General features: G+C 41.1%; 1 long non-coding RNA gene across 1 annotated transcript; it reads left to right on the plus strand.

Annotated features, from left to right (window-relative positions):
- Nucleotides 1-10,598: 10,598 nt before the first annotated feature.
- LOC140581676 (uncharacterized) lies at nucleotides 10,599-13,987 on the plus strand. Its single transcript, XR_011984813.1, has 3 exons — nucleotides 10,599-11,067; nucleotides 12,431-12,540; nucleotides 13,364-13,987. It is a non-coding gene; the product is annotated as an uncharacterized lncRNA (long non-coding RNA).
- Nucleotides 13,988-20,834: the final 6,847 nt, after the last annotated feature.

Consider the following 20,834-nt stretch of genomic DNA (forward strand, 5'->3'; position numbering starts at 1 on the left):
ATAACTGAAACATGGATGAGTGACAATGATGGTGATGAATATAGTATGGATGGTTATACGTTGTTCCGTAGAGACCGGATAGGCAAGAAGGGAGGTGGTGTTGCAGTATACGTAAAAGAAAACTTGCAGGCAAGGGATCTCACTGATAAAAATAAAAATTCAGAAGCTGTATGGATCAAACTTGATGCTAAAGATTCAAATGGCCTAATTGTCGGGGTTTGTTATAGGGCACCTAATGTAGCTGTAGAGGAAAGCAGAATATTATTGTCACGCCCTGCTCCGTCCGCTCCTGATGTGTGCCACGCCCCCTCATTATCCACGTGTGCTTTCCCGATCGTGCCCAGCTGTTCCTTGTTATGTCGGCTTGTCTTCTGTATTTAGTCCGCGTCTGAGTCAGTCTTCCCCAGATCTGTCATTGATGTTTGTTGATGTGCTTTCCCCGGTCCTGTCTTCCGGAATAAACCCCGTTTGCCTGCATTTTTGGCTTGCTTTGCCTGCTTCCCGGCTCGCTCGCTCGCTCGCTCTCCAGTCGCTCACCTACTCCAACAATTATATGATGATATCAGGATTATGAGTAATAAAAATGATGTGGTGGTTATGGGTGATTTTAATTTACCTGGGATACAGTGGGACACAGTCTCTGGCTCTTCTGTAAATGAACTTGAGATGGTGGAATTAGTACAGGATTGTTTTTTTACTCAGTTTGTTAATACTCCTACCAGGGGAGAAGCCCTTCTTGATCTCGTTTTTTGTAATAACCAGGATAGGTGTCACATCCCGCTCCGTACGATCCCGATGTGTGCCACGCCCCCCTCATTACCTCGTGTTCAGCCCTAAATGTGATCGCCTGTGTCCTATTAAGTCTAGCTTGTCTTGTGTATTTAGTCCTCGTCTGAGTCAGTCTTCCCCAGACTTGTCATTGTAGTGTCTCGTTGGATGTCCGTGCCTGTCCGTCCCTCCCTCAATAAAACCCCTTTACCTGAACTCCTGGCTGCAACTCGCCTGAATTCTGGTTCGTCGGATCCCGATGCTGACAGAATGACAAGTCTCCAAAACAACACAACGCGGGAGACCGAGCACCACCGGCTCGGTCTCCTGCAAGATTTTGTGTATTGGCAATCCCAGCCCGAGGTCCTGGAGGATCCGGTAGCCCTGGAGCTGGCCACCCGGGGCGCGAACCTCCTCGCGGAGGAACGCCCGCCCGGACAAGACTACCCGCTGACGAGGGCACGGAAATGCCTTCGTCGCCTGCAGCGCCGGCTCACCGAGAGAAGGGAGAAGCTGCAGGAAGAAACGCCATCGCTCTTCCTGGGAGCCTGCTCTCTTCTCCCTGCCTGGGACGACACCACCGCTGCCCGCCTGGTGAGCCTCCGCCCGGAGAAGCCGCCTCCGTGAAAATGGTAGATTACCTAGATGCAAATAACATTATAAAGGATAGCCAACATGGATTTAGGAGAGGTAGATCCTGCTTAACGAACCTGCTTGAGTTCTTTGAGGAAGACACAATTGATCACAAAAAGGCCTATGATGTGATTTACTTAGATTTCCAGAAAGCCTTTGATGTTGTCCCCCACAAACGGCTCTTTTTAAAGCTTAAAGCTGCAGGAATTTTAGGAACTGTGGCAGCTTGGATCAAAAACTGGCTAACTGATAGGAAGCAGCGAGTAGTTATTAGAGGCACTATGTCACAGTGGGCCTCCGTTTATAGTGGGGTACCGCAGGGTTCAATTTTAGGACCACTATTGTTCCTAATTTACATTAATGATATTGACACGAATACATACAGTAAACTGGTTAAATTTGCAGACGACACTAAGGTGGGCGGGGTAGCAGATACTAATCTAGCAGCAGAGAGGCTTCAACGGGATCTGGATTTAATTAGCGAATGGGCTGATACTTGGCAGATGAAATTTAACACAGATAAATGTAAGGTAATCCATGCAGGGAGCAGAAATATACAGTACAGATATTTTATGGGTTCCACTGAAATAAAGGTAGCTGATTACGAGAAAGATCTCGGTATGTATGTTGATGCTTCCATGTCCCACTCTCGCCAATGTGGGGAAGCAATAAAAAAGGCGAACAGAATGTTGGGTTATATCTCTAGATGTGTGGAGTTTAAGTCAAGGGAGGTGATGTTACACTTATATAATTCCTTGGTAAGACCCCACCTAGAATACTGTGTGCAGGTTTGGTCACCATACCTCAAGAAGGACATTGCTGCCTTAGAAAAGGTGCAACGAAGAGCTACGAGAATGATTCCTGGTCTTAGAGGAATGTGTCAGGGTCGGCCTCCCGCTGTGGTCCTTCCGTGCCCCTTCCCCGTTTGACCAGCAGGTGGTGCTGGTCATCCCGTTCATACGTCAGTCCTTGTTCTCCCCTGTTACCTGTCTGGTCTTGTGGCTCAATGTGTAGAGCATGTGGTTGTCTGTGTACCCTTCTGTCTTGAGTACCCTTCCGTCCTATGTTTGAATCCCACCTCCTGTTTTTGTATTTTGCTCCCTAGTGTTTCATTTGAGTTTCTTTAGTTCTTGTGTCTGATTTTGTAGTTGGTTTTGGTTTTGTTCCTTGTGCCCCTGCTTGTGTCTTTACCTGTTTAATTCCCTAGTGTTGGCTTCTGTTTCCTTGATTAATTCTTAGTTTCCCTGTTTTTGTTCCTTTGAGTTTATTAGTTTCACCTGTGCCTTGTTTTCCTGGTCTGTGTTAATTAGTCTCACCTGTCCTGTGTTAGTCTTATTACCCAGTTTTGGTTTCTGTATTTAAGTCCCTGCTTCTGTTCTGTTCTCTAGTGGTTCATTGTCTATGTCTAGGTTGTTTGTGATTGTGTGTTAGTTGATTTGTATTTCATGGTTTGTTTCAGAGATTTCCAGTATTAGTTGTGTATTTAGGTTTTGTTATTTAGTTTTGTTACTTAATCCCTTTTTAGTTTTCGACCCCTCGTGGTCCTTTTGTTTTGTTAGCCCTTCCTTGTGTTTTTCTTTATTCAGTTAAATAAACCCTGTTTTGTTCTCTGAGCCGCAAGTGGGTCGTCCGCCATCCTTTCCGTGCCTGCACCATGCCTCGTTCCCGTGCCCGAGATGCCCACAACCGTGACAGGAATGTCTTACGAGGAGAGGTTAGCGGAACTGAATCTGTTCAGCCTTGAGCAAAGGAGACTAAGGGGGGATATGATTCAGGTCTATAAGATTCTAACGGGTCTGGATGCTGTTCAGCCAAATGACTATTTCAATATTAGTCTAAATACTAGAACTCGTGGCCATAAGTGGAAATTAGCGGGAGAACATTTTAAAACAAATTTGAGGAAGCACTTCTTTACACAGCGTGTAGTCAGAGTATGGAATAGTCTTCCTACTATTGTAGTGGAAGCTAAAACCATGGGTTCCTTTAAATCAGAGCTAGATAAGATTTTAACAACTCTGAGCTATTAGCTAAGTTCTCCCCAAATGCGATTGATGGGCCAAATGGCCTCCTCTCGTTTGTAAATTTCTTATGTTCTTATGTTCTACCACAGCTAAAATGGATCTTGGTGGGATGTGTTCAAGGAGCGGTTCCCTGCCTTTTTGAGTGGAATAATTTTACCATACCAGCACCAAGGCGCAATGTGTGGGAGGGCCGCCCTAAATGCCCCTCTCCCTCGCTGGGCCCAGTGTTAGTGTCCGTTGACCCTGATTGCGAGAGAAGTAATGTTACCACTGGACCATGACTATCCTGTAACTCTGCCGACATCAGTTATGGCATCCGACTTGGCAGAAGAGAATGAAATTTTGAAGAAAATTCAGGAGCTGCAACAGCAGATCGAAACTCTGCAGCTGAGGACATTTGTTTTTAAACAAGGAAGGTCCATGTCCTGAAAAATCGTTTTGTAATCAACACGTCCCTCATTGTATCGAATTAATATATATTGTTGATATCAAGTTAAATTAACCCCAATGTAACTGTTTCATTGCTAGATTTGCATCATATCAGCATTTCCAGGCCTTTTGGCAACTTGTGCAGCCAGTCGTGAACACCAAGATGGTGCAGGTCACCAGTGCCAGTGCAGCCAGCCGTGAACATCAAGATGGTGTGGGTCACCAGTGCCAGTGCAGCCAGCTGTGAACATCAAGATGGTGTGGGTCACCAGTGCCAGTGCGGCCAGCCGTGAATACCAAGATGGTGCAGGTCACCAGTGCCAGTGCAGCCAGCCGTGAACATCAAGATGGTGTGGGTCACCAGTGCCAGTGCAGCCAGCTGTGAACATCAAGATGGTGTGGGTCACCAGTGCCAGTGCGGCCAGCCGTGAATACCAAGATGGTGCGGGTTACCAGTGCCAGTGCAGCTAAGCTGTGTTATCAGGGTCTCGTGGATAAATGCATACTACACTAAATAAGACTTTAGCCTGAAAGCTTAGCCTTTTGGTGCTTAATGGAAATTTGAATAAATGCAAAGGTGATCACAAAGGCTGCAATTAATCATGTTATATAGCCCCAACCCATTTAAGTTCCATCTTTAACTATTTCATTTAGGTGGTAAATATACTTTTATATAAGCAGTAAAGCTAATTGGATGTTTGCAGTACTTTTGCTAATTCTATTTATAAAATTATATATCTAATATATACACTCACCTAAAGGATTATTACACTGTAAAAAGTAATACCTAGATCTAACTTATAAAAAGTGAGGCAAGTGGCTGCATTGGATGTTTTAAGTTGAGTCAACTTGCAGCCTTTTTTAAGTGTAATAAACACTGTAACATTACTTAATACAAACACAACAAAATCAAGTTGAGTTAACTAATAGTACTAGTATTGCTCAGTTAGATAAACCAGGGGCGTAGATTTAGGGTGGACGGAGGGGATGTGTCCCCACCAATATTCTCCGACCATTGAAATGTCCCCACCAATAATTTAATCCACTTAAAAAAAAAAAACAATCGTGCTGTCAACATTAACCTAGACACGCAGAAAGGGATAAATCACGTTCTCTCCTTGAGTCCTCCCGCCCCCAAAACACAAATGAACATTTTGATTGGCTGTGCATTTCCCTGCTATCATGTGAGAGGCTGGGGCTGCGTTCAGATACAAGCAGCGCCAAATGCAGTGGATTTTTTTCCCCGTGCAAGAAGGTGTGTTGGGTGACACATGTGAGGATGGCGGCAGCAAAAAAAAAGAAGCTGGACATAAGGAGCTTTTTTTCAAAGAAAAGTGTAAGTCACTTCAAGTTCGCTAGTGAATCCATCAAAGTCCATCAAAGTAACGACAACAGTTAACGCTAATGCTAGTGGGGTTTTTTTTTTTTACCGCTTTGACGCACATTCATTATAGCAGGGCAGGCTATAGTCTGTGAATACGGACTTAAAACTAACAGCAGATTAAACAGCTAAATGTAAAAGTATAAATATGATCCATGTCAGTTCTCCTAATCTAATGACGACTATTTGTCAGAAATCAGTCTTGTGAAAGAAATTGATATGCTACATACTAATATTGCCATGGCTAGAATTTTATTGACAGTTCACCAATAGACAATCCACTTCGCACAAATAGTTTTTAAAATGCATTCACTGACTTGGCAAACATTAATGATTTGATTCGAGATTTGCACACTAAGACTCAGAAAAAGTGAAATAAAATGATTGCTGTTTAAATGGCATGTGTTTATGCTGTTTTGTCAGGTGACAGAACCTAAACAACTGTGCTGTGTATCAGACAGTGATGGAGAGAAGGGGTCACAGGTGATGTTGAACGATGACTTGATATTATTACACCTAGTTGTCCTGAGATTTAACATTGTTACCAATAATAGGCTGAGGCATTCTCTGTCAATGCTCATAAGGAATCCCTCAATGTTTTTTTATTAGGGGACAGAAGCAGATCAGCCATGTTGTAGTTCAGGTGAAGAGGCAAGGTCACAGGAGGTGAATCTGAATGTTGATTATATATAACATATAATATGTGTGTGTGTATTATACATGTTGATTATACTAATATTTAACATTATGAGGAGTGATAGGCTGAGGATGTAAGTGATTCATTAGTGTTTTTGGCAAAAGTTTTGAACTGACATGTCTCACTTTTTTGTCACGGTATTTCATCAGGTGGCAATCCTGTCAGGTACCAGTCGAAGCATCGCTAGTATTAATGTAAAGTGATTTTGCATTTTGCAGCATATTAAAAAAACATGCATTCCGTGGACGGAGTTGGGGTGGTGGGGTTGGTGGGTGGGGCAGGGGATGGGGGGGGGGGGTGGAGTCATAGGTCCCCACCAATGTCCAGAGCAAATCTACACCCTTGAGATAAACCTACTTTTATTGGTACAGGTAACTTATTTATGGGTTGCTACAAGTAACCTGTACTCATTTTAATTAGGTTTTATGAACTTTATTTTCTTAGTAAAATTAACCTAATCATATGTGAATAAACATTTTAATTGAGTCCTGCCTATAACCTCAGAAAAAAATCTAAATGGCTATATAGTCTAAGTACTACAGTGATTAACTTTACATAAACAGACTTTGTCAATAACAATTACAAAGTAAATTGAAGAAGAAAAAGATGGGAAGATAGATTGAAGACAATAATATTTATTCAATGTCAACCAGTGTCACTTTTAACAGGGATTACAAAACAGCAAATAAATGTGGCCACGAATGTACACAATAAGTGTATTAAGTGTATTTTCAACTTGTTCTGAACAGTAGAGTGAAATATCCAAACTGCCCAATCTGCAATGTTTGGATAAAGGTAAATGTGAGCCATAACATGACATTGTACCACACTGGAACTGCAATGTCAAAAATGATTACAGTATTTCTATATTTTGACCAACTATTATTTTTAAGAACTTCCAAATTGTGCACACAACACCGTTGAGTATTTACCTCATGAGGTAATAATCGGCACAGAACAAAGGCCAAAGTCCACATTAATTAAGGCACTGAACAATGAACAAAAAAGGAAAATAACCATGTAAATTATATTACCTGAGCAACTTGTACCTGTCAAATGAGTCTTAAGGTCAAAAACAAACAAAAGAAATCTGCAAGACTAATTATTTAAAATCAAAAAACTCACCTACCAAAGTGATTGCATTTTTTCAAATGACGGCAAACAATGCCAGATGCCACTGAGAAATAATCTAAAACAACTTGGTAAGGAGATTTGCATACTTGGATGATGGCTTAGGACGCATGGGGTCCAATCCCACAAAGAGCCTCTGATATATCTCAAAAGTATACATCATTTTTGAGGGATACTTGAGGTCGAGGGCATAGGTAAGTCCAAATGATCCCAATCGTGTCGGGCTGATGGCACATGTAAATTTTCAGTGGGCAACTGCCAAGCTCAGCGTGTACCTCTGTTTCATCATGACTCTATTGGTGGAGACAAAAAAAGAATCAAGAGTTTGGTCAGACAAACAGGTAATGAGATGAATATATGTGCCTCACAATATGAATACATACAAACAGAAAAATAGACAAGTACAGTAGCTTTAAGCCCAATACATACGTGGTGGACACTGATGAGGTCTTCCTGTCTCTCCCCCATGTACTCAATCAGGCATCTCAGGACCACTTCTCTCCTTTTCTCCACAGAGGCAGATGGATCCTGTTAAAAAGTAAAATCTGATCAAAAGTCACGGATCCTGAAGCACTTGGGTATCTAAAGATCAGGAAAATGCATGTTAGAATAAGGTTAAAAATCAGTGGTAAAATTAACTTATTTAAGCAAAAGGTTAGAAAAAGTTTTAGGGTTTTTTCAAACAACAATACAGAATCTGATTAATTGACTATGCAGCATTAAAAAATCAAATCTCTAAAATCAGACTACTAAGCATACATCTCTACAGTAAAATCTGTGCATCTGCTTTAGTAATGCAAAAGTATACTAACATGATCTCTTATTCCAGAATCCTGTCAAATTCCAGCTCGTTTTGGCTGTTCTCCATAAAACACCATAGCTTACTTTCCTTTATTTGCCCACACAACTACTGCCTGAAGGCTCGAAATTGCGACCGTTTCGATTGCATTTGACTCCGTAATTTCAATTTGTGCAATCTAAAAATATAACTGAGGACATTTGTGCAACTAATTATTACCTACGCATACCTGCGTTTTCAAGCACGTCCATCCTAAATGTTGTAACAGTGGCGATGATGAGACCATTAATATGAAATTAAACAAATGCGTTTTAAGGCTACTTTGGATTTAATTTTAACAATAATATTACTTTTAATCTTTAGTTAGCGTTAACTTAAACTAATATTTGACATTAAATGGTAAGGCAAACGTCCTAGACAAAACACGTTAACATTAGTTGTATGGTAGTTTAAAGTAACGCTAACTTACGATTAAAAGTGATATTATTGGTAAAATTAAAACCGAAGTAGCCTTGAAACACATAGTAGACATGACTACAGCACTTATTTAACTTCATATTAACAACACGGTCTCAACCGCCGTTGTCTGCCGATCGTTGCCTATACAAGGCCACACTGCTTCTACACTGTGCAGCCATCTTAGCTTGTGATGTGTGCAGGATAGATAGCTATACAGTACAATTTGCAAACCTAACCTCAGCTCCCTACCCAGAGGAAAAGAAAATTAGAAAAGAGCTCTCAAATATATTTCCTTTATTTCTCCTAGACAAGTATGAAGTCTGTGAGAAACCATAACGAGACTATGGCTTATTTCTCCTGTTTCTCATTTTATTCTCCTGAGCAAAAAGATGCACAAAATCTCAAATTAGACTCCTTTTAAGTTTCAAATGAGATTTCATCAAGGTCTAAAATAATTCTCATATTTTCTCAGCTTTTGTGTCTCTTTTTGATCTCAGGCAGAGAAAACCAAGAGTGCTCCCTATGAACTTATTCCATTCTCATCCCAACTTCTTTCCTATGTCTCGATCATACTAACCCAGAGGAAAAGAAAATTAGAAAAGAGCTCTCAAATATATTTCCTTTATTTCTCCTAGACAAGTATGAAGTCTGTGAGAAACCATAACGAGACTATGGCTTATTTCTCCTGTTTCTCATTTTATTCTCCTGAGCAAAAAGATGCACAAAATCTCAAATTAGACTCCTTTTAAGTTTCAAATGAGATTTCATCAAGGTCTAAAATAATTCTCATATTTTCTCAGCTTTTGTGTCTCTTTTTGATCTCAGGCAGAGAAAACCAAGAGTGCTCCCTATGAACTTATTCCATTCTTATCCCAACTTCTTTCCTATGTCTCGATCATACTAATTTCTCTGCCTTTAATGCATATATAATAATATCTTAAGTTGATCTCATTATCCTCCACACAATTTGTTTATAATTTTTAATATTCTGTTATAGGCTGAATGAATTCAAAATGACTTTATATGCTGCAAAGCTGGTATTGGTATAGTTATTGGTAATAACTATATTTTCTGTAAGTATCCCATGAGACATAATTCAGTTATGTTTCATGGACCACCTCATAAAACAGAGTTTAAGGCTACATTCACACTGCCAGCCACATTGTTCAATTCCGATTTTTTGCTCAGATCGGATTTGTCTATCTTGACGGTTCACATTCATAAGTACATGAGAACTGTATCATGAACGCATCAGTCCTCCGAAACGTCACGCATGCGCACATTGATACGTTTTTACACGACTTTTTACACGGGTAAAAAGCTGGTCGTAAAATTGGCACGTTGTGCGGCCGTGACCGCTGAGCTAATTCGAGTCTTTTGCCTCTTTAAACTTTGACTTCAGGCTCTTTATTTTTCTTTGGCATTGTAGCCACGTGGCAATTATTTCAAATACTACTATATTACGATAGGTTCCTTCCATTTTAGTTTGAAGATTCATTTCCCCAAATAGTTTCATTTGCGTGTCCACACAGCCCTGAAAAGATCAGGGGTGAGTTTCCCGAAGCGTTCTTAACGCTACGTCGTTCTTAAGTTCTGTGTTAAAAGATATAACTAACGAACGACGTACTGTAGTGTTAAGAAGGCTTCGGGAAACTCACCCCAGATCTGTGTCACATTAAGGCAAAAAATCCGATTTGAGTTACTTCAGCATGGCAGTGTGAACGTAGCCTTAGACTCATTTGTCAGTGCGATATAATTACTATTTCAACGCAGTGCAATTTCAAAATAAAATCCGTTCTTATATATTTTTTTAACCTCCTGGTTGGCTCTCACTTAAAGTTTTCTATATGAAAATGTCTTCCATTTTGCCACCTTGAATCCTCACACAACATAGGCCTGTTACGCAATCATTAACAACAATAATAATTTGTAAGAAGATATGTTTAGTGTTCAAATGGCCTTACTTTTTGAGAGGAGGGGTGGATTGTGTTCGGAGAGGGGAGAGGGGCAGGCACAGTTTTGCAAGAGACGGACAGGGTGAGGAGAAACAGGCGGATTAGCGGCTCTACGAGTATAATTTTAAAGCAACTTTAACTATATCGATATAAACGATATTGTCTCATCATATATCCCGTATGAAAACATATCGACATATCGTAAAAAGTCGATATATTGCCCAGCCTTAGTCTATACAGTATATGTGTTTTAAAAAAAGACTTATCCCACTACCATTGAAATTCAATATTTGTCCCTGAAATCTAGTCGAATTAGATGTGCCATGAAATAAAAATACTGAACTAAAGTACAAGTATCTTAGAATTGTACTTAAGTACAGTACTTGAGTAAATGTACTTATAATTAGCCTACTTATATGTACATACCATCTTCCCACTGATTCACCAGTCGCAGATACTTTTTCCTACCTCTGAGTACAATCGAATTCAACATACCTACACTTGCGTACTACTACAAAAATTTAATTATTCATTCTTGGGTAAAAGTAATATTTAATGGCTTTATATCCACTTACCGCTTTCTGAAGTTGTACAAACTTGGCGCAAAAAGCTCTGAACTGTGAACCTTCTGGCTGATGTACTGTATAGGCACAATGTCAGAATTAGAAAATGTCATTGGTGAAGAGCGCTATCTATTACACATGGTGCATCGTGATTGGTTAATTTACAAATTAGGCTGACTTAAGCTGTGACCGTTAAGTGAGCGCGAAAGATGCGAGGGACGAAGGAGAGAGGTACTGCCTCGTAAAAGAAAGAAAGATAATTTTTTGTTGAATATAATTTGAGTGAAGTTTTGTATTTATGTTGGTTACAATACTTTTTGAAATCTGGTCGGCATGTGCGGCAAATAGTAATTACTGCAGGCTGTCTTCTGAAAACTGCGGGAAGCCGACGACTTCGGCCGAAATACTCTATTTTAATGGAGGTTGTAGCTTTTCAGTTATAGCTGTAACTTAATCATTAGAATCCGACATATGCAAGATGCGTTGATTTTCGCACCCATTAATCACAGGTTTGTAACTTTGGATAGGTGTACAGTACGTACGCCTAGCTCTCAGTTGGTCGCGAGCCCTGCTGAGATAAATAGGGTCGCTGGCTTATTCGCGTATTAATCCGTTAATGACGTTAAAACTACGGTAGAAATTTTAAGAAGCGTCAAGATTTTATTGTTAAATAGATGAGAAATTAGTTTTTGTCTTGTTTCAAAACTGGAATTACAATTGCGTATTAAGACTAACGAATTAATTTAGCCATCAATGTAGGGCTGCACATATTGAAAAATTACATCGCAGTATTTCATAATGTGATTAGGCCTGCAATTAAATGCTAATTGGAAAAGTAAAATCCTTAATACTGTAGATTTATCAAGGTAATAATTATGAAAATCGAGCCGGCCCAGCAAATATGTTGTTATAGAGCTAAATAGAGTTAGAATCAATAAAACATAATCGCCATTTGAGCTAAAAATGTGACTTTGTCGAGGTAAAATAATAAAGGTTAAGAGAACGTCACTATCTATCTGAATATGCATTTCTAATCTAACATGTTTGTTATATGTAAACGATTTTTGTTAATTAAAAATCTTTTTAAAAAATTCGTAGACGTATTTTGTATAAGTAATAATATTAGGTATGTTACAATCCCCGCGATCGGCGGCGGCCTTTTTCTCCAGCTGCACCTGCTGGGCGCTTGATACGTTGCTCATGGGCTTCCCCCAAAAACTCGGCTGTGGATTGACTGTTTTTGGGTATTCCATGGTGATTCCCTCTTATGGTGTAGAGGAGAAACCCCTTTCCTGGCTCGTTTTCGAATTTGTAATTTATGTTGAGATTTTCGTGCTTTCCCGTCGTTTCAAAAAATTTGGTCCACTTTGACGTGCTACAACTACTCATCGGATGAATGGACACTGATATAATGTCAATGTCTTTTCTGTTATAATATGGTTAAATTCAGTTCCAAAACTGTGTAGCAAATGGTATCAACCAAAAATTGCTGCAACAACTTATGAGATGTACTTTTAATATTAAATTAAAAGAATTGAAGCTGAATTAACATAAGAACCACTTTAAAATTGAAATACTGTACTGTTATTCACAGATTGGAATGCCTGCCAGGGGAAAAAGATTTGCCCAAAAGAGCACGCTACCCACCAAAGAAGATGAGACTTTATGAACAAAATCCTGGCTCATCCAAAGATGACCAAGATGGTAATTGAATTATTCTTACATTACTGCACAACTCTTTTATACTATTTCTTAAAATCTTTTTATTTTAACTTTTAATTTTGGTGATATGGCAACCAAAATCTTAGATGATACCTAGTATCTAGGGTGGGGGCCACAGTGGACTGAGTGCACTCTACCTGGTAGCATACATGAATTATAAATAAACATAAGAAGCTGTTTCATTTGCAGCATATTAAATCATTGTAACATTATATACTGAAATAACAGACCCAAAGCCAACTAACATGGACATGCCCATATTCATATGATTTGGGCTATGATAAAACACTGTTTCATACAACATTGTCTGACAACAGGCACAGAAATATGCTAATGGGACCAACTATATTGTGAATTTGGCTGCAACAAAACCATAAAAGTAATGATGGAGAGCAGGAGGTTGAATGCTGAGTAATAGGCTCTGGCTGCAGTGAATTGGGTCTGTATCGCACAGGAAAGACGGCAGCTTTCTGTTGATTTTAACTTTTATTGTGAACACTGGTTTTCCTCAGTACTCTGTATACTACCTATCTCCCCATACTCTGAGATGATGCCATCGTTCATCACGTTGTTTCATTTTGAACATTGTGATATGACAGTTCATTAGGCATCACCCTACCCTGTTTTGAGTAGTTTATAAATTAAGATGTAGTAAAATCTCCATTATTCACTCTGTCTTCATTTTAAGGTCTTTTTGTGTTTTTGACATTTGAGGATGGATACACTACAAAAAATTTTAAGGCTTTTTAAGAATTTTTTAAGGTGATATATTACAGAAAGATGATAAACCCATTGCTTGCTTCAGAGATCTGAAGCCAGGAGATGTAGTACTGGCAAGATGGTCTGACAACAAGTTCTACAGTGCCACAGTGGACTATATTGGAACAGCTGACAAGACGGTGGATGCTAAGAAGGGCACAAGGAAGGACATAAAAACAAAAGATGCTGCTGCTGAGAGATTCTACAACCTCCCATCACTGCCTCAGGTAGTTCAATCCACCTCTGCACAGCAATACCCAATTTCTGTGGCGTGCAGTGTCAACCAGCCTCCACCTATTCAGTCACCTCTGCCTTATAAGCTACAGTCCCAGCCTCCACCTGCTCAGTCATCTCCTTCTACCCACCCACAGTATCAGCCTCAACCTACACGGTCATTGCCTGTTACTCAGCCATTGTACCAGCCTCAATGTTCTCAGGCAATACCAATGACCCACACACAATACCAGTGGGTGGGTTCTGTATTTGGTAGGATTTGGAGCGTTTGCATTGTAGTGATGGACACTAAATTTGTGGTAATATGCTATTCATCTGTTAAAAATTAATGTGCCAATGTGCAAAGTGTTGTAAACTTGGCTGTTTTAATAAAGGCCTTAATTGTTTCAGCATTTATAAAAGTGTCCATTACTGTAATATTGATTTTGTGTGTATGTGTGGGTGTGGGAATTTGTTTCTCCGTAGTGGCTCTAGTACTGCTCATTTTCTTTTACTAAGGAGAAAAAATGAGCCATTAATAAGACTGAGTTGAGTTTAGTGAGCCATCTCCCTTAAGTCTCAAGTATGACTCCTGTTGCTAGTTGTCCTGTCTCATCTATTTCTCCTAGTGAATTTTAGGAGAAACATATCAGAAACAAACCACACAAAATGGAAACTAAAATGAGGCTGAAATCAGAATCTCAATTTTGTTTCCTGAGCTGTAGAAGAGCAAGCTTTGAGCAGCAAATTTTTGCTCTGGGTAGTGGAGTAAGCGATTTCGCATGACTTTACATCACCAATCATTCGGTTAAATTGCTCAACTTACCGTGTTAATCAGTCCCTGAAATGAGCTGAGCAAAATGCTGCATCTGCCTGGGAAAATCCCCGGCAGTGAAAAAAGGATAATGCCAACTTACAATAATTTAAAAATATTTACGTTTGATGAACACACCTGCCACATCGGCAGCTGCTCTAATAAATTGTGTATGTCAACTAACTTTTATAACATTTCTTGTACACAACAACCACATACAAATAACTACCCCGAATAAATTGCAATTCTTTTATTTACAATTTATAGTTATATAAAAAACTGATATATTTTAAGTAAAGAGGAAGTATATTGAGACTTTTTACTAAAAAACAAATAAAATAAACTAGATTACAAATATTTAAAGTATATAAAACCTACTTTGTGGGTGTAGCACTTTTTACAGTGTAGGAACATCATACTAATACGGTGTTTGACCTCCTTTCGCCTTCAGAACTGCCTTAATTCTACGTGGCATTGATTCCACAAGGTGCTGAAAGCATTCTTTAGAAATGTTGGCCCATATTGATAGGATAGCATCTTGCAGTTGATGGAGATTTGTGGGATGCACATCCAGGGCACGAAGCTCCCGTTCCACCACATCCCAAAGATGCTCTATTGGGTTGAGATCTGGTGACTGTGGGGGCCATTTTAGTACAGTGAACTCATTGTCATGTTCAAGAAACCAATTTGAAATGGTTCGAGCTTTGTGACATGGTGCATTATCCTGCTGGAAGTAGCCGTCAGAGGATGGGTACATGCTGGTCATAAAGGGATGGACATGGTCAGAAACAATGCTCAGGTAGGCCGTGGCATTTAAACGATGCCCAATTGGCACTAAGGGGCCTAAAGTGTGCCAAGAAAACATCCCCCACACCATTACACCAGCACCACCAGCCTGTACAGTTTTAACAAGGCATGATGGATCCATGTTCTCATTCTGTTTAAGCCAAATTCTGACTCTACCATTTGAATGTCTCAACAGAAATCGAGACTCATCAGACCAGGCAACATTTTTCCAGTCTTCAACTGTCCAATTTTGGTGAGCTTGTGCAAATTGTAGCCTCTTTTTCCTATTTGTAGTGGAGATGAGTGGTACCCGGTGGGGTCTTCTGCTGTTGTAGCCCATCCGCCTCAAGGTTGTGCGTGTTGTGGCTTCACAAATGCTTTGCTGCATACCTCGGTTGTAACGAGTGGTTATTTCAGTCAAAGTTGCTCTTCTATCAGCTTGAATCAGTCGGCCCATTCTCCTCTGACCTCTAGCATCAACAAGGCATTTTCGCCCACAGGACTGCCGCATACTGGATGTTTTTCCCTTTGCACACCATTCTTTGTAAACCCTAGAAATGGTTGTGCGTGAAAATTCCAGTAACTGAGCAGATTGTGAAATACTCAGACCGGCCCGTCTGGCACCAACAACCATGCCACGCTCAAAATTGCTTAAATCACCTTTCTTTCCCATTCTGACATTCAGTTTGGAGTTCAGGAGATTGTCTTGACCAGGACCACACCCCTAAATGCATTGAAGCAACTGCCATGTGATTGGTTGATTAGATAATTGCATTAATGAGAAATTGAACAGGTGTTCCTAATAATCCTTTAGGTGAGTGTATATACACACACATTGGACAGGACAAATTCTGCCCTCTTGGACAATACATGACAAGTCCTGGGGACTGATGTCCACATGTAACTTCCATGGACTTTTATACAGAGATTGCACAGCGGATGTTCTTTATTAATCCAGGTTAATGGTTTTATTCAATAATATGTAGAAATTATTCTTCAATGTTATATATTTTTGTAAAGGACAATTTCTGCCCTTTAAGACAATGTAACACAAGCCCTGGAGACAGATTTCCATATACCATTCCATTTTACATTCAAGTTCATAAGTGTCATGTAAAAATGAGTCTTCAGGATGAATCATATATCATTTTAAAGGGCAGAATTTTATCTTTAAGAAATTATATAAAGAAAAACAAAAAAGACAATAGTATTATATTGCCACAATATTATTGAATTTCATTTTTCACAACAGTGACAAACATGTATGAGGCTTAGTGCAAACAGTCTTGGTCCCCAATTATGGCAGGCAGGTCAGAAACATAATGCTATGTGCAATAAAAATAATTTAAAAAATAAATAAAAAAAAGAAACATAATGCTGCTCCACACAGCCCTTGAACTGCATGTATTAACTGTAATAGGTAGTACAGACTATTACACAGCTGATATGTGGCTTCACATTTTAAACTCTGAATGGTGTTTGTACAGCTTAAACTGTAGACGTAGCATGTCAAAGTGGGAATAATAATAAAAAAGCAATCACAAATATTTAATTCAATCCAATTTTATTTATATAGCATTTTTTACAATGGATGTTGTCACAAAGCAGCTTTACATGTTACTGGCTCCAAGCCCCTAAAGAACAAGCCCAAGGCGACAGTGGCAAGGAACAACTCCCCAAGCTGAAAACAGGATGAAACCTTGAGAGGATCCAAGACTCAGAAGGGGGCCCCATCCTCCTCTGGGCGACACCGGAACAGTTCATGCAGTTTAAATTATCCAAAAGTGTGTCTAGATAAGGTTTAGAGAGTCTCTAATGGATCCTGCAAAAAGGCCTCCGCAGGGTCCACCTATCATAAAGTCAGATTTTTCCAATGGTGAGCCATTGGGTCTCTATGAGGTGTTGGTCCAAGTACAGGCGAACAGCGGCATTCTGTCATGTCCAGTATGGAGTCCAGTAGGAGGAGGGTCCTGCAGGAATCTGACAGCACAGGGTCTCCATAGAGCTGGATTCTGTAACCACAGGCATCCTAGGCAGAACATCTACGTCCTTCGCTGGCTCCATGAAGTGTGCATGCAGCTCGGCAGAAGAGAGTGGATTAGTCACACGTATGATGCTCTGAAGAGTGAAGGGTTTATGCAAGTGTAATGTTAAAAGATGGAGGTCCTTAACCCTCTGGGGTCGAGTATGTCGTCGGCGACATCGCGTATATTTCAGTTTATATCTCTCTGAAATCTTAATCTAGAATCATGAAAAAAACGCTGGCTAAATCCATAATCGGTCTTCTTTTCAAAACGTCCATTGTCGGAAGTATTAAAGTTTTTAAAATTAGGTTAAATCGGCAAAAAATTAAACTATGTCATCTTACTTTGTTTTACCTGCATCGGGGGCGTGTAGTACCGCTGTCACCCGAAGATCGCTATTCACATTCTAAATAGCCGCATTAGTGCGTATTCAAATTGCATTCGCATGGTAATTTGATGAACAGCGCAACGGTGAAACGCAATCCAGATACATCCCCTTCAGCGCCATAAAAGGGGGGGAGGGATGTAGCCAGGTGTCAATGGCTCATTTATACACATGAAAGTTGCTACATATTCAATGAAAGGAGCCAGAAATAGTGACATGAGGTTTTTCTTATTTATTTATCCAAATGAATGTTGCAACTACACAATTTAGTCATCTTCATGTAGCCAAGACTTTGGTGATCAGATATCTGGGATCAAAACAAAGTGCCAGCATTGCTTACTATGTACTTTTATAATGTTCCAAACTGCATTTTGCAATGTCTATACTTTGATGTCAAATTACAAGCTTAACAAAAATCTGACATATTCACAATATACATTAAAATAAAGATGAGTGTAATGGCAAGGGGCCCGGCCGGGCACAGCCCGAAAGAGGCACGCGGGACTGTCCCCAGGTGGGCCCACCACCCGCAAGGGGAATGTCAGGGGTTCGGTGCATTGTGGATTGGGTGGCGGCCAAGGGAGGCCCTGGCGGTCCGATCCCCGGCTGACAAAACTGGCTTTCGGGACATGGAATGAGCCTGGTGGGGAATGAGCCTGAGTTGTGCGTGAGGTTGAGAGGTGTGTGTCCCGATATAGTCGGGCTCACCTCAACACATAGCTTGGGTTCTGGAACCAATCTCCTGGAGAGGGGCTGGACGCTCTTTTACTCTGGAGTTGCGGCGGGTGAGCGACGCCGGGCTGGGGTAGGGCTATTGGTGGCCCCACAGCTCGGTGCATTAACATCGGAGTTTACCCCGGTGAACGAGAGGGCTGTTTCCCTGCGCCTTCGGGTCGGGGATAGATCTCTGACTGTCATCTGCGCTTATGCACCGAATGTCAGTTCGGAGTACCCGGCCTTCTTGGATTCCCTTAGCGGTATGCTATTTGGTGTGCCGCGGGGGGATTCCATCGTTTTGCTGGGGGACTTCAACGCTCACGTGGGCAATGACAGTGTGACCTGGAAGGGGGTGATTAGGAGGAACGGCCTCCCTGATCTGAATCCGAGTGGTGTTCAGTTATTGGACTTCTGTGCAATGCATGGTTTGTCCATAACAAACACCATGTTCGAGCATAAGGGTGTCCATAAGTGGCCATGGTACGAACATGCCCGGGGCTACAGGTTGATGATCGATTTTATAATCGTATCATCTGATCTGCGGCCTTCCGTCTTGGACACTCGGGTAAAGAGAGGGGCAGAGCTGTCAACTGATCACCACCTGGTGATGAGTTGGCTCAGGTGGCGGGGGAGGAAGCCGGTCAGACCTGGTAGGCCCAAGCGCATAGTGAGGGTCTGCTGGGAACGTCTGGCAGAGGCTCCTGTTCGCTGGAGCTTTAACTCGTGCCTCCGGCAGAATTCCAACTGCATGCCGGGGGAGGTTGGGGACATTGAGTTCGAATGGACACTGTTCCGGACCTCCATTGTGGAAGCGGCCGTAGAGAGCTGTGGCTGCAGGGTGGTCGGTGCCTGTCGTGGCGGAAACCCCCGTACCCGATGGTGGAGACCAGAGGTGAGGGGGGCCGTGAAGCTGAAGAATACATCTACGCACACTGCCTGTTCTGCCCTCACTGCTCCAACTGACCACAGTTAAGCAGACAGATAAACTCGTAGATAGGTGACAGGTGTTATGTCCTTTTTATTGTGACGTTCCCTTCAAATATCTACAGAGTGAAACTAAAGAAAAGCAAAAAGAGAAATAACTTACTTTCTCTGTCAGAAGAGAAACATTACGTTTGTATGTAAACGTTACTAAACATGCAGCCTGCACTAATACAAGGCACGCAAAGCTAATACAAGCATAATATTACTAGATAATAAACACTGAAATGATATTTCACAAATGATATAATTTACACAAATACAGCTTCATGTTTTCCCATGAATACCATAAGTAGCAGGAATAGTAAAGAACATACATCCAAAATAATATATATATACATGCAGACATATCACCAACACAAACCATTATTAAATACAATTCACTAAAACACTTCGCACAAATTGTCATCCATAATACCTTTAGAACATATTAATAATCAAAGTACTCATAAGCAATGCTTTCCGAGGAAGAACAAAGAAGGATGGACGTAGCTTAAGTCTAGAAAGACCTGACTTCTACCTCTGATGGCTAAAGCTAAACATGTGGCATGTAGTTCCTATTTCCTGTCTATTGCGCACAAACCAAATATACAAAAAAATAACAGCGCCCTCTGCTGGCGAGAATCATTCTCTGCCAGCACACTCCCCGCCTGACGTCAGAATCAAACTCTTTCTCCTTCACCATCTTGGTCATTAGTATGTGGAAGTAGGAGTACGGTTTCTGTTATGGGTCTCAAGAAGGTTTTACACTCTCCCCCAGATGCAACCTTAACCTCTATTTTCCTCACCTTTCCATCGTGACTAGAGAAAGTTTTTACCACCATACCCATAGGCCACTGGTTCCTCTTGACTTGACTGTCCTTCAACAACACAATGTCCCCCTCTCGCAGATTAGGTCTTGTCAAATGCCATTTCCTGCGCTCTTGAAGTGTAGAAAGGTACTGGTTCTTCCACCAATGCCAGAAAACATTGGAAAGATATTGCACCTGTCTCCATTGGCGTTGAAACAGGTCACTTTCATTGAAGGTACCTGGAGGTATTAACGGCACTCCAACTTTCTGGGTGAGAAGGGTTGCAGGCGTTAAGATGAGCTGACTCAGAGCTGTCTGTCTCGCCCAGAGGGGAGAGACTCGCACTCCACGTGGCCTTCGCGCGGCTCTAAAAGTTTTGTTTTTTTCGGTCGTATCCCGTTTCTAATATCGGGGACATAGTACCTTTTGGGGAGATTCTAAGCCCCATAGTGCTATGTACGCTTAGATATAGCACACCAGGTTTAGGAAACTGGAAATGCTGTCAGACGCCGGAGACTTGGCGGAAAAACTGAATGAACAACGAGCTGAGCGAGGACAGCGAGGGGAAGTTGGAATCACTCGAAGAATACATTGACTGGTACTTCGACACTATAGTCATGAAGAAGAATCTAAATACATCTTCCCCGGGCAAAAGCGAGATGCCGTCATCCAAAAGAAGTCGCCCGGCAGACTCCCCCGGAGCAACTTCGCCGACTAGTAAAGACTTCGCCGACATCCTGGAGTCAATCGACAAGCGATTGTCCAGCTTCGACGCGAGGTTGTCTCTGGTCGAGATTTTACATCAG

Source organism: Paramormyrops kingsleyae, chromosome 22, assembly GCF_048594095.1.
Source record: "Paramormyrops kingsleyae isolate MSU_618 chromosome 22, PKINGS_0.4, whole genome shotgun sequence".
NCBI classification, from domain to species: domain Eukaryota; kingdom Metazoa; phylum Chordata; class Actinopteri; order Osteoglossiformes; family Mormyridae; genus Paramormyrops; species Paramormyrops kingsleyae.